Source organism: Sebastes umbrosus, chromosome 10, assembly GCF_015220745.1.
Source record: "Sebastes umbrosus isolate fSebUmb1 chromosome 10, fSebUmb1.pri, whole genome shotgun sequence".
In the NCBI taxonomy this organism is placed as follows: domain Eukaryota; kingdom Metazoa; phylum Chordata; class Actinopteri; order Perciformes; family Sebastidae; genus Sebastes; species Sebastes umbrosus.
The window spans coordinates 3,156,212-3,168,785 of NC_051278.1; the positions used below are offsets into that span (position 1 = coordinate 3,156,212).

The 12,574-nt window shown below is 41.8% G+C and overlaps 1 protein-coding gene across 2 annotated transcripts in view; it reads right to left on the minus strand.

The window, feature by feature from the left end:
• LOC119496134 (pro-neuregulin-3, membrane-bound isoform) overlaps window positions 1–12,574 on the minus strand; it is a 403,417-nt gene that overhangs the window by 76,087 nt on the left and 314,756 nt on the right. The gene's annotated exons all lie outside the window — the stretch shown is intronic.

The following is a 12,574-nucleotide window of genomic DNA, read 5'->3' on the forward strand; positions in this document are numbered from 1 at the left end:
GTATCAATCAGTCACTTTCTCAACTGTTCTGTATCACTACATTTTCTCTACATCCCAATTCCTCCCGTTAACTCCTGTGGATTTGTTTCATTGACACTCCTGGAATTAACATGCATCTGCTGTGACAAGCTGACAGCAGAGCAAATACATATATCCCAGCGGTCCCTGCCTTTAGAAGCCCCCCAAGTGAGAGAACGTCTACATGTACGTCCACCCAGACGAAACAGCGGAGCATACCGTGCATAGAGATCAAGCACACATAGAATGCAGTGGGATATATCAAAGATTTTGCTCTGTGCAGAGCGTACCCTCTTTTTGTCTTTCATCTACGGTGAGTGATTTTCAATTATTAAATGAGCTGCAGGAGGCGGGAAAGATGCACTCGACTGTGCATGCCAGCGGTTTGCTTAAATAGCGTCGTCGCTGTTGGATGGGGAAGGGAAGGGGGCGAATATGGGGAGACGTACGGTGGAAGTCTGTGACATTGATGCTGAGTCTAAACAGAACATTACAACAATAATTTTGTTGTGACATTGAATTGAATCTCTCTGATATTTAATGGTTAAGTGTATCAAACTTCATTTTGCTTCAAAATGACCTGTGTCCCAATTACATATTGCGTACAAATTTTGATCAGGGTAGGAGGGGCAGAGCGTTCACACTGGAATTTTGATATTAATCAAAAAAGTTGGTGTGCAAATAAAATGCTTGAATTGAGTGTGCTGTAGTACACTGTACACTACTGTCCCAATGCACAACGGAGATGATGGATCTACTCACAGCTGCAGCTCATTTAAATAAATTGGGGTTGGTCAGACTCATCCAGAAAGATGCAAACAATACGTATTACATCTTTGGAAAAAAAAAGATTTTATGTGAAGTTTAATTGGCATTTCACATTTACCGTGCACACTGCATCAATACCTGTAGTAGAAAAGGGTAAAGTGCATTGCTTTCCTGTATACAAGACTGTCACGATGAGTGTTTAGTACATACAGTACACAATTAGTATGCAGAAGAATCACTGGTTGTCATAGTAACTCAAGGGCATACAGTATTTTCTATTTGTCAAGTGTGTGTTTTAACAAACAACTGCGTGTATGGGAGGACTTCTTATAGTCACATTAATCACACCACATCACCTGGATGACGGACGGTAACCATGTCAACCAGGCTGTTAAGGGAGCAGTGTGTAGGATCTGACGACATCTAGCGGCGAGGTTGCAGATTGCAACCAACTGAAACTTCTCCCGTGTGCCAAGCGTGTAGGAGAACTCTGGTGGCTAACGCAAAAACGTGAATGTCTCTCTCTAGAGCCAGTATTTGGTTTGTCCGTTCTGGGCTACTGTAGAAACATGGCGGCTGACTACTTGAAGAGGAACCGCTCATATGTAGATATAAACGGCTCATTCTAAGGTAACGAAAACAACTATTCTTATTATCAGGTGATTATACACTAGAGCAGTGGTTCCCAACCTTAAGGGGGCGCCAAAATTAGATTTGCACATGTTTAACTAAAATCATACCAACACACTTGCTGGATAATTTGTACAAAAGTCTGTATATAAAACTATTTAAAAGGATGTATTTCTTTGCTACTTGACAGGCGACATTGTGTTTAAACCTGGTATTTCTGCAGAGTTTCAGATAAAGATCAGGCTACACTAATATCATTAGTATTATACTATTTGTAGATTCCAATGGTGGCTGCGTAGGATTGTTTCTGACTCGTGGGATCCAAACATTTACAATAACTCCAGAGCGTTGTAAAGTCCAAAAGTCTAAATTTATTGAAAACAGAAAAATGTCATAATTTTCAAAATTCACAACATGTTTTCATCTAATGAAATATTCTACTTCAGTCCATCTTTGTTGGCGTTTAGCCTTTCAAAAACAACATTTTCACTGAGGTATAAAATCTTTGCTCTCCCGTTTGTCGCACACGAATGGAGCCATTGATGAGTTCTATTCATTAAAGAGAATCTGAGGATTTGTAAGGGTGATGACATCAGAAACTGCATTAAAAATAAATAATATTATATTCCATATCTGCCACAAGAACCCCCTAAATGCTACACACTGTTCCTTTAAGGAGGCTTCAACAGTCTCATCATTTGTCAAAGTGTCCATATTGCCGCCTGTCCTCCAAGTTTGTTGTTCTCAGCTTTTACTGTTGCAGAGTGCGATGCCAAATGTGTGTTTGTGTGGGTGCAGGAGAACAAAACAAACACAAACAAACAGTCGCCTTGTTTTAAAGACTTCATTTCTAAATTAAAAATCTCCAGTGAAAGTGGTATAGATGTTGCTATTTGGTGTCCAGACTTCAGCTTCCTAATCAGATGCTTCAATTCAGGATCGAAGTCTTAACATGTCAGCAGGTTGCTGACAACACAGGTGGGCTTTTCTCTGCGCTAAATCTGTGGTTAACATCCCCTCCACGCCGCTGAGACCTAAACCGACTCAACTTTGACAAGAGGCGACCTTTGTCACACCAAGTCGACGGGGAAGAAGATAATTAAAAGAATAGAGGCTTAACATGGTGACACGGTCTGTGTGTCGTGCTCATTACGGGGGAGACTGAGGAAGTGAGAATGAGCATAGAGCAGTGATCAAACTGAATGTGTGTGAGGCAACAGAGAGCAACTATGCATAGACATAGCCTTCTTCTCGTGTGGCCGTGAGCTCCACAAACACTGCTGTAATATCCTACTTCATCATATCTGGCCCTGTGAAGTATATATGGTGTTATTGTATCCTTCAAACTGCCTTTCTTTTGCCTATATGCTGTTCCCAGCTGAGATCAGAACACGTCAGTGTTGCTTCATGAAGCTCGGAGGAGTAAAATCTAAGAATGGAAGAGAGACAGTCGGAGGGTACTGAAGAGTTGCATGCCTTCTAATTAGCACCGATGTCATTAATTAAAAGAAAACAGGGCGAGATTGCATGTGTATGCATGAGTGTGTGTGTGTTTGAGGACGCATACTGTACGTGTGAATCTCTCACAAATGTACAGAGCAGCAGCAGAGCAGGGGATAAATATAAACATGGCGCCTGGAGGATGATGAATTTCTGCAAAGGGAAGTGTGAAAACACATGCGCTGGAGCACAAAGACACACATACATATGCATAACAGAAGGGAACGAAGATCACATCCCATTTAAGCAGTTCAAAAGTTCTCTGTGTGCTGTGTGTGGGGGGGAAACATGGCATTTATTATTTACTGTGATGCAAACCCGAATATTCCAGTTGAAGTTTTTAAAGATAATATGAAGCAAACACGCTCCAGTTTTTAGAAAACAGGAGGTAAGATGTTTGGGTTTATTTAGCCTCGCTCTCTTTTTCAGAAGACTTACTCGGTAACATTCACACTTTGAAGCTGCTCAGCATCACTCCTGTTCGGGGTTAAAACTGCTTGGCTCAAAGGGGCATCGGGGATTGATCCTGCAAATGCAGGATTTGAACTATCTTTAGGCTGCCAATTATACACGCTGCATGCTCGAACTTTAAAAGCACTGTTTTGGAGTTTGGTCAAATGCCTGGTTAAAGCTTCAACACTTAAATCCAGCCCTGTCTCCTGGAAATTACATTCCCATACAACGAAACTGTCAATTACCTTGCCTTGGATTATGTTTGTTTTCACGTATCACAATGACAAAATATATAAAGATGGACGATATGACAGCTCCCCAGAAGTGAAGCCAAACATCTGGATCGCCCCCCTGGTGGCTGGCTGCAGTAGAGGTCATAAATCCCGTCTCCTCCATGTTAGCAGATGGGACATGGGTCAAACTGAAAACTCAAAATAAACGTCAAATAAACTTTTCCCAAAGATGGTTTCTGTCATTTTAGCTGTAGCTTAAATAACGTAACAAATGTGGTCATTTTAAGCCAAACCATGATGTTTTTTAGTAAACCTAACCAAGTATTTTTGTAGTGTTTTTTGTTTTGTTTTATTTCAATTTGCAACGTTAACCACGTATTTAAAGCTGCGACCGTAATGCAGGAGAAAATATTGAGAATGCAGTTTAATTGTTTGGGAACATTATTTTGTAGGAGACAGGGCTGCTTAATCCTCTTTACTGCATCTGTAACATGGAGATCTGTAACATATCTTGATCTTGATGCTTAAAAAGAATGAAGTTAGAAGAAACATCAAGTCAGGCTGATTATCGGCGCACACTGTCCCTCATGTTAAATGTCACGACAGTCCATCGGCCTGCTCTGCAGCGCTGCAGCCCATTTATTTACTGAATTTGTCCAATCCAGAGACTGAAAACTGGAAAATGAAGATAGATTTGTGAAATGTTCTCCTCTGTAACCGAATTGTTATACTCCTCTTCCTAGGTTTGTACACGACAGACAAACATTCATCACGTCCGCTGATTCCCCCTCAGATACTAAAGATGTGATACAGATAAAATAATGAGGCAATTTACGGTGTCAAACATCCAAAAGAAATATCAGAGATCCAAACAACTGCGTCTCTCTCCTTGGCAGGCGGCGGCCATTTGGACCAATTTAATATAGTGCAGCCGCACAGCGGCGCAAGGCTCAATGGTCTATTAAAAGAAAATATGCCACAGTGCATTGGTCAGGCTGTGACAGGTCGGTTCAATGATCTTCACATCGCGGGCCATTTTCCCAGCATGAAATTCATTTCCGATACACATCCAGTAAACCGGCCGACAAATAACAGGAAATAGCCGAGGAAAAGTGTTGTTTGTGTCACGGCTGGAGCTCGACCTGACGACTATCTGCTCGGTCAGGACTTCAGGAGGTAGAAATCAACCAAGACAGACATACCACTGTTCAATTAAAATGGTTCAAGCATCCTGGGCGCCTGGGTTAGCTCAGTTGGTAGAGCGGGCGTCCATGTATTAAGGCTTGGTCCTGACCGCGGCGCCCGGGTTCGAATCCGGTCTGTGGCCCTTTCCGCATCCACTCTCTCTCTCCCCCCTTTCAAGACTCTATCCACTGTCCTGTCATAAAAATGGAAAATGCCCCCAAAAAAATAACTTTAAAAAAAAAAAAATGGTTCAAGCATCCCAATCTGCATCTGGAATATATTAAAAACTTTTTGCATAATGCTTGTTTATACTTATCAAGTTAATCAATCACAGTTTGCCCTGAAGAATAATTCATTCTATTAAGCATGGACACATTTTTTAAATTGACGCCACATCACTCACTCTGCATGTGGAGATTCACTTATTTATTTTCTTGAATATAAAATGTGATACATTAGGTGAAATTTCCTATACTGATACAGCAGAAGAGAGAGGCAGACATGGTTCTACTGAAGGGAAACGTTCACAGCAAGACACCGAGCGAGTCAATTAACCAACTAGATAGTAACTTCTTCACCAAGTCTTGGATGCAATGATGAAAAACATGACAGGACTAGACAGGAACACGTGTAACAGATATTATTTCATTGTTTTATTGTGATTAGGTTTTAAGATAAGATACCGTAATGAAGGTTTGTTACTGTGGATACTCGATGAAGTCATACCGTTTCATGTATCAGATCCTAACGTAATCCAATACGTCTGTTCGGCTTTAACAGCGACTTGCTGCTCGGAGGTTTTATTTAATCAGACCTGCAGACAACCGAATACGACTGACAGGCCGGACTTCAAAGGACGCCTGAGATGATTACTTTTCTACTTTAATGACATTACATATCTCTCACGCGTTATGTGTTCCCATTCATTCCTCTGATAGGACAGAAAAGCTAAATGAAAATCTATCTTTTCTGGGTATCAAGTGAGGTCTTTGCTCTCATTTCTCCCAGACGGGGGTGATTGAAATATAACGTTTACATCTGAGGCGATATGTGAGTGTGAAACTGTGTGTGCATTGCATGTGTTGTTGTGTTGATATACATGTATGAGCATATGTCTTATGTATGATTGAATGTCACACATAGACAAAAGCAGGCAAAGCAAGCTCTCTTGAATATGCATAACCATGTGTGTGTGTGTGTGTGAGTGATTTATAAGAAACACAATCCAACAGGATCTGTCAAAGCCAAACGCTCATTCCAGTTCAGCTCTACCTACATTCACATGGGTGAAACACACAAGTAGTTGGTATGATATCCGGTGTGTAAAGGCCTTTAGGGTCTTAGTTTCAGTCTAAAGCAAGTTGGATTACCCTCAACCTATGCCCAAACTAAGAGCTCTGTTTTTTTATTGTAATAAATGTCAAGGGATGAAACATGATTTGTTAACAGTGTTCCGGAGCATAAGATGAAAAGGTAAAGAATATTTGGAGGCCTCATGTGGACCTATGAAATGATACGCCTGCTATTTTGTCATGACTGGATATTTCTGGTATTAAAAAAACATGTTTTAATTCTTATCTTTTTGGGCATTTTATTTTATTATATAGCCGAGCAGAGACATGATAGGAAATGACATGCAACAAAGCTCCCTGGCTGTTGCACAAACCATGGATGTTGCGGTTCATGATCTGTGCCAAGGCAACCCTGATTTCCATAAAATTATATGACAACTAAACTGCTTAAACACAAAACGTTTTGAGGGAAATGCATATTTTCTCCCGGATTATGGTTGCAGTTTTTAACAGCTTTAGTTTCTGTAAATTTAAACAAAAGGCAACAAATCTATTTGGTTATGTTTAGTAAAAAACATCATGGTTTGGCTTAAAATTTATTAAAAACAAAATGAAAACGCAATAAATTAATATGTTTTGCATGGGACACAAACACTGGTTTCCTGGGGGAAGGTTCTGTGTTTGTTGGACCCATTTACCTCGATGTAGTGGACTTTCTCGTTTGTTAAACCTGTTAATATTCAATAACGTTTTCATTCATGGTCGCTCAATATACTACGCCACCGTGCGACGCCCACAGACTTAAAAAAGTATTTCTGATACGTAAAAGACAAACGCAGCAAAATATGTTTCCTTCCAAATGTAATTGAGGATGCAATTTAGTTGTATGGGAACGTAGTTTTTAGGAGACACGGCTGCTGTAAGACACAGTGCCCCGACAAGACAAGTTACTTGGCGGTGGCAGCAGCAGCTTAAATGGGTCGCGTCGTTGTCCATGTTTTGTAGCCATAACGTGTAGAAGATTATTGACACTTGGTGTATGCAACCGCTGAATTTAGATGTTTTATCGGAAGAGAGTATTTTTTGGATATAAGTATATGAGCTATAGTGATACCAGCCCCACAACATTCATTAAACAACAGTAAACAATGACTGAGATGAAAACTTTCTAATCTTACACAACTTATTAGGTCACTGTGAACCCAGAAAATTAATTTAGGAGCGAATGACTTCTCGGAGTGCTCTGTCTAACAAACAACAGGAACATATATGCAGCGGAGGATGCTCTCGTGTTGTGGTCTAATTATCCAATTCCAGTTTAATTTCTGCAAATGGCCTCTACGGAGCAATAATTACTAAAGTAGCTTTTTAAGTGAAGAAGAACATGTTCCCTTTGCAGCAATTTAAAAGTTGGTCAAACTGGATGTGAAGTTCTCCGGGTCTCTGTTCGGGTAAAAGTGTAGGCATGACCCCCTTCAGAATGACACGTGAGAGAAAACTGACACCAACCTCCGTCTTCAAGTTTAGATCACAACTTGAATTTTTTAAATCAAATTCTGAGCGAGTCGGTGAAAGATTCAGCTAACTCTATCATTTCCTGCCATCTCTATCATCTCCTGCTCTTTGCTCTCTGGATGTGTCCAGTTGTCAGGCGCGACTGACGGCTGAGCTTCTTAAATAAAACATCCCTCCCACTGAATGTTGCATACATGCCAGGGTGTTTGAATGTTGTGCCCTTTCCTCCATCTCACCTCCGTCCTTCAACCCTTTTAAACAGAGGCAGGAAGTCACTCAATAATTCACAGCTCTGCCTGGCCGCTGATCCCACAATTAAAACAAAAACCTGCTGCTTCCCCCGATGTATCATACCAAGTGTTGCTCACTCGTCTTTTACCTCAGTTCCCTTCTCTTCCCTCTGCTCCTCCACACGTCCTTAACTTACGCCCTGCACTGTTTTAACAAAGGCACGACTGGGATAGAAGACAACCATTAGAGGAAGCCAGCAGAGGAGACGTAACTGTCTTCCACCCAACTCATTGTTACATATTTGACAGCCAAAAAGAAAATGAAACTGGATTTTGTGCAAGCAATCCCTCTGGGGAATACAGGAAAAAATACTACGTTACTTCACCCAGCATCTCTCACGAAGTCAGCTGCAGCAGAAATGAAGAGACGTATGCAAAAAACATGTACAGTATGTCTTGCTGGCAAGACAATAAAGAAAATAGAAATAAGAAATAGGAAAAAATAAAAGAAATAGAAATAAAAAAAGTATAAGCAAATCAATAAAAAGAATGTACATAATTATTATATCCATATCTTCTCCAAGGGGGAGGATTATTATTCTGCCTGCCTTCACTCACACACCGCGCTCGTTCTCACTCGCTCTTTCGCTCCACTCTCACGTGCATTCGCGCACACTACACCCTGCAGAAGAGTTAGTAGTTCTGAAAATATTTTGTGCAATGTTTGTGCAGAAATAACTGCTGCAGCTCCTCCAGACCAACAGAGGTTTCCCGTGTTTTGTGAAGTGACGGGGCTCCGCAGCGAGAAACGTTATCGTCTCCGACCAAAACTCCGGTGTCTCCCCTGTTCCCTCCGGCCGCGGTCGGGAGGCTGAGGCAGGAAAAGCCAACACTAGGATCAGCATTGATTCATGGAGAGACCTTCGTCTGGTCAGCTAACATTACTGCCAAGCAGCTGAAATCCATCCATCTGCATCTGCGTGAGCAACAGGACGCTGACTTTCGTTGACTTACCGGCCACAGGTGTCTCTGTTAACAAGCATTTCTGATTCTTACATAGAGTCCCTTTAAGTTTATTTTTTATTGTAAAGCTGCATCCTGGTTTTCTATGATGATATTCAATGTTTAATACTTTGGCTCACATTTCGGTGGTTTGTTTACCTACAGTCAATAAAACAGCATTTGTCTTGTATCACAGTGGGTTTTACAAGGAACCTGAATGACTCAAAGAATGATCTAATTAGAGCTGAAACTGAGAGAAAGAAAGTGCGCTGAAAGAACGCAGATGGACTCGTCCTTTATCTAACCATGACCGTGACCGTAGCAGTGACACAGAGAGACAGAGAGAGAGAGAGAGAGAGACCACAGCAAACAGAAAACAAAAGAGAAGATTGTAGATTAGTGAAGTCCTGCCTGCAAACTGCAGCTCTTCTCTCAGCTCAGTAGAAGTCACCTAAGTGCCTTTTATACTGTAGAAGACGATCATGTCACACTCCATAAATACATTCCTCTGTCTTATGCAGCCATCTTGATAAGGACTGGAAATACCATTAACGGTGAGATAACACTTAAATCCAAACCCTTATCTCTTCTTCACTCTGCCCCCCCCACCCCACCTCTCTCTCTCCGTGTTTGTCCCCGTCTTTGACTTTCTCTCCTTATGAATATTAACACTTTATCACTTGGACCACTTATCTCCGTGCTGTGCGTAATAATTCCCTTTTGTTCATTCCATCAACAGTGGGATCCAGGAAACATATCTTCATTGCATCTGAATGTTAAAAGAGGCACCGAGGTACTTAGATCGATTAAATTAGCTGTTGCCGGAGACGAGCAACAAGTTTTCCCTCTCCCATCCAGGAGGAGGATAATGGGGGTGTTTACATGTCTTTCCAAAGTTAATTGTTCAGAGCCAGAATGTTCCTTAAAAAATACACCGAGGGAAAATGTTCAGTGCAATCTGAGTGATTACGACTCCTTCTTCTGGACGGTTTCAGTCAAACACTAAATAATGCTGTAATCAATGTTGTTTCAAAACTGGCCCATGTACACAAAGCCTGGTCCATAATCAAAAAGTCCGCTGTGGAAGAACTTGACCGGCCTGCACAGAGCTCTGACCCACAACCTCGTCCCACACCTTCGGGATGAATTGGAACACCGTTTACAAGCCAGGTGTTGTTGCCAAACATCAGTGACCGACCTCACTAATGATTTTGTGGCTGAAAGGGACCAAATCCTGAAACCGGGGTCCAAAATCTGGTGGAAGGCCTGAAACCAGATGAGTGGAGGCTGTTATGGCAGCAGATTAATGCCCAGCGTTCGAGTCGGAAACAATCCCACGCAGCCACCACTGGAATCTAATTCTAAAAATAGTATAATACTAATAATGTTATTGTAGCCTGATCTGTGCCGAAATACCGGCTTTAAACAGAATGAATAGACATGCAAAATCTATATCTATATAGCTACACATAATGTCAACGTTATGAATGAAGCTTTTAAGCGTTCAACTATTCAGTACGGCTCTAGAATTGTCTTCTATTGATGAGTTTCATGTTCTGTTTACTGATTAGGAGGGAAATCTGTTGACTATTTGTCGCTGTCCATTGACGGGGGGTGCTGAATCTGGAGGTTGCATTACGCACAGGCTTGCAGCCACGCCCTGCCAGAGAGGTAATACGCGGACACATCAGCCTCAAATTGCCGCCGTTAAGGGGGAGATGGCTCGCAAACTTTGAACACCCGGTGGACTCATCATGACACATTTTGTTCGAAAAAAAAAATGTGCGGGGGGAAGCCTCCGAGTGTGTGACAGAAGATTTTTCCTTAAAGGAGCAGTGTGTAGGATCTGGCGGCATCTAGCGGTTGTTGTGACATTTCTGACACTCAGGTTAACTCAGTCAACAGGAAGGAAGAGGCCTAAGAGCTGTTGATGTCTTACACAGAGAGTTTATTGAAGCTTGATCAAGGAGCAATTGTCAGGCCTCCACATTGGTGTGCTCTCTGCGTGAAGGCCTCACAACTCTGCCCTTCCTCCCTCGTGGTGCTCAGTGTTTAATCTACATCATATTTTCACTTACTGGCATCTCTGACCCTGGTTGCCCCAGCGACTGGCTCTATGGCCCCTATTACAGACACAGCTGTACAGATCACGGTGGCGCCCCCTAGGCAGGAATCCAACCCTATGATGTCAACATGAGGGACACTCTGAGAGACACTCTGAGAGACACTCTGACCTCCCGACCAAGAAGAGAGGAATAGATAGAAGATGCCATCACAGCGGTGAGGTTGATGTTGCAACCAACTGATGCATGTTGGAAGAATTACGGTGGCCGATGTGAAAACGTGAATGGCCCTCTCTAGAACCATTTGTTGTAGCGCAGGTTATTTGGATCAGAGTGTGTACGTACAAGGACAGTGAGTGGTGAAGAGAGAGAGAGAGAGCGAGAGAGCAGCGGCGACGGGAGCGAGTAACGTTATGGACTCCAGCCCAAGAATGAAAGAGGACTTGATGTAGATATAAACGGCTCATTTTAAGCTAACGGAAACACAACAATTCTTATTTCCAGGTGATTAAAGACTAAAGAAAACATACTTATTAAAATTATATTCCATTTCTGCCAATAGATCCCCCTAATTGTTACACATTGGCCCTTTAACACACAAAAAAACCCATTTCCACCATAAATTGGTGCATAAAAAACCACAGGGGTGGCAGCTTTATCGCATCATAATTTCAGAAAATATACCAAAATCTGCCAAATGCCAGAGGAGGATTTATGCAGGAGAGCGTGCAGTTTATGTTTAAAAACAATATTCTCATGAAAGCTTTGACCTTTGGATGAAATTAAGCCGCAGGAAAGTCCGTCAGGGTAATCAGATAATTAAACTCGCCCCATTTGGCTTCTGTTTCGGATTATGCGATGTCCCTTCGGAAATATTTTTCTCACTGTGAAAGTGTCACTTGCATGCTGCTGATCCCGTTAGAGGGCACCGCTAAGAAGGCATTTGGCAAGGATAATACTTCACAAAGGAATTTTAAGTTTTAAACCTTCTGGAAACTGGCAGCCACTTCATCTCCCCCAAATGTTGATGCTGGGATTTAAATTCTTATGCATGTAAAATGTAATTTCACCGCTGGAACAGTATTACTACTACCACAGGAAACATCAGCAATGTTACTGGGAACTGCTGCAAAAACAGCTGATATTAGATTAGAAATAAATCCAGCAGATAGTCTGAGGAGTTTGTGTCTGAAGGTGGCTGATCATTTTAAACTGAACATATAGAACGACACTGACGAGACCAACTCTCAACTTGAGAGGTATTTTATATGTAGAAAATTAATAAATTCCCTTTGTAGCTTTTGCTGTAACTTAAATTACAGCAGGTTATTAAGCTATTTGGAATTTACAGTGAAATTTTCATTGCGGTGAAATTCCAAACCTCTAAATTAGTGGTTCCTAACCTGGGGGTCCCGACCCCCACTAGGGGTCGCTAAAGCTTAACAGGGGGGTCGCTAGGCCTTCTTGATTTTAAGAGGTGTATGACAAGCCTCCAGGACGAGCACATGTCATTGATCCCAACTTTCATAGTGGCCAAATGGCGGTACGACAACTTCTGTGTCCGTCACGTGACGCCATTGGGACCAAAAATACTTTTTCCCATAGACATACATTGGGAAAGAGACGTCTGTAACTCAGTGGATAATTTTTTTTGAGGTGAATCAACTTCCCAGTACGAACACTCT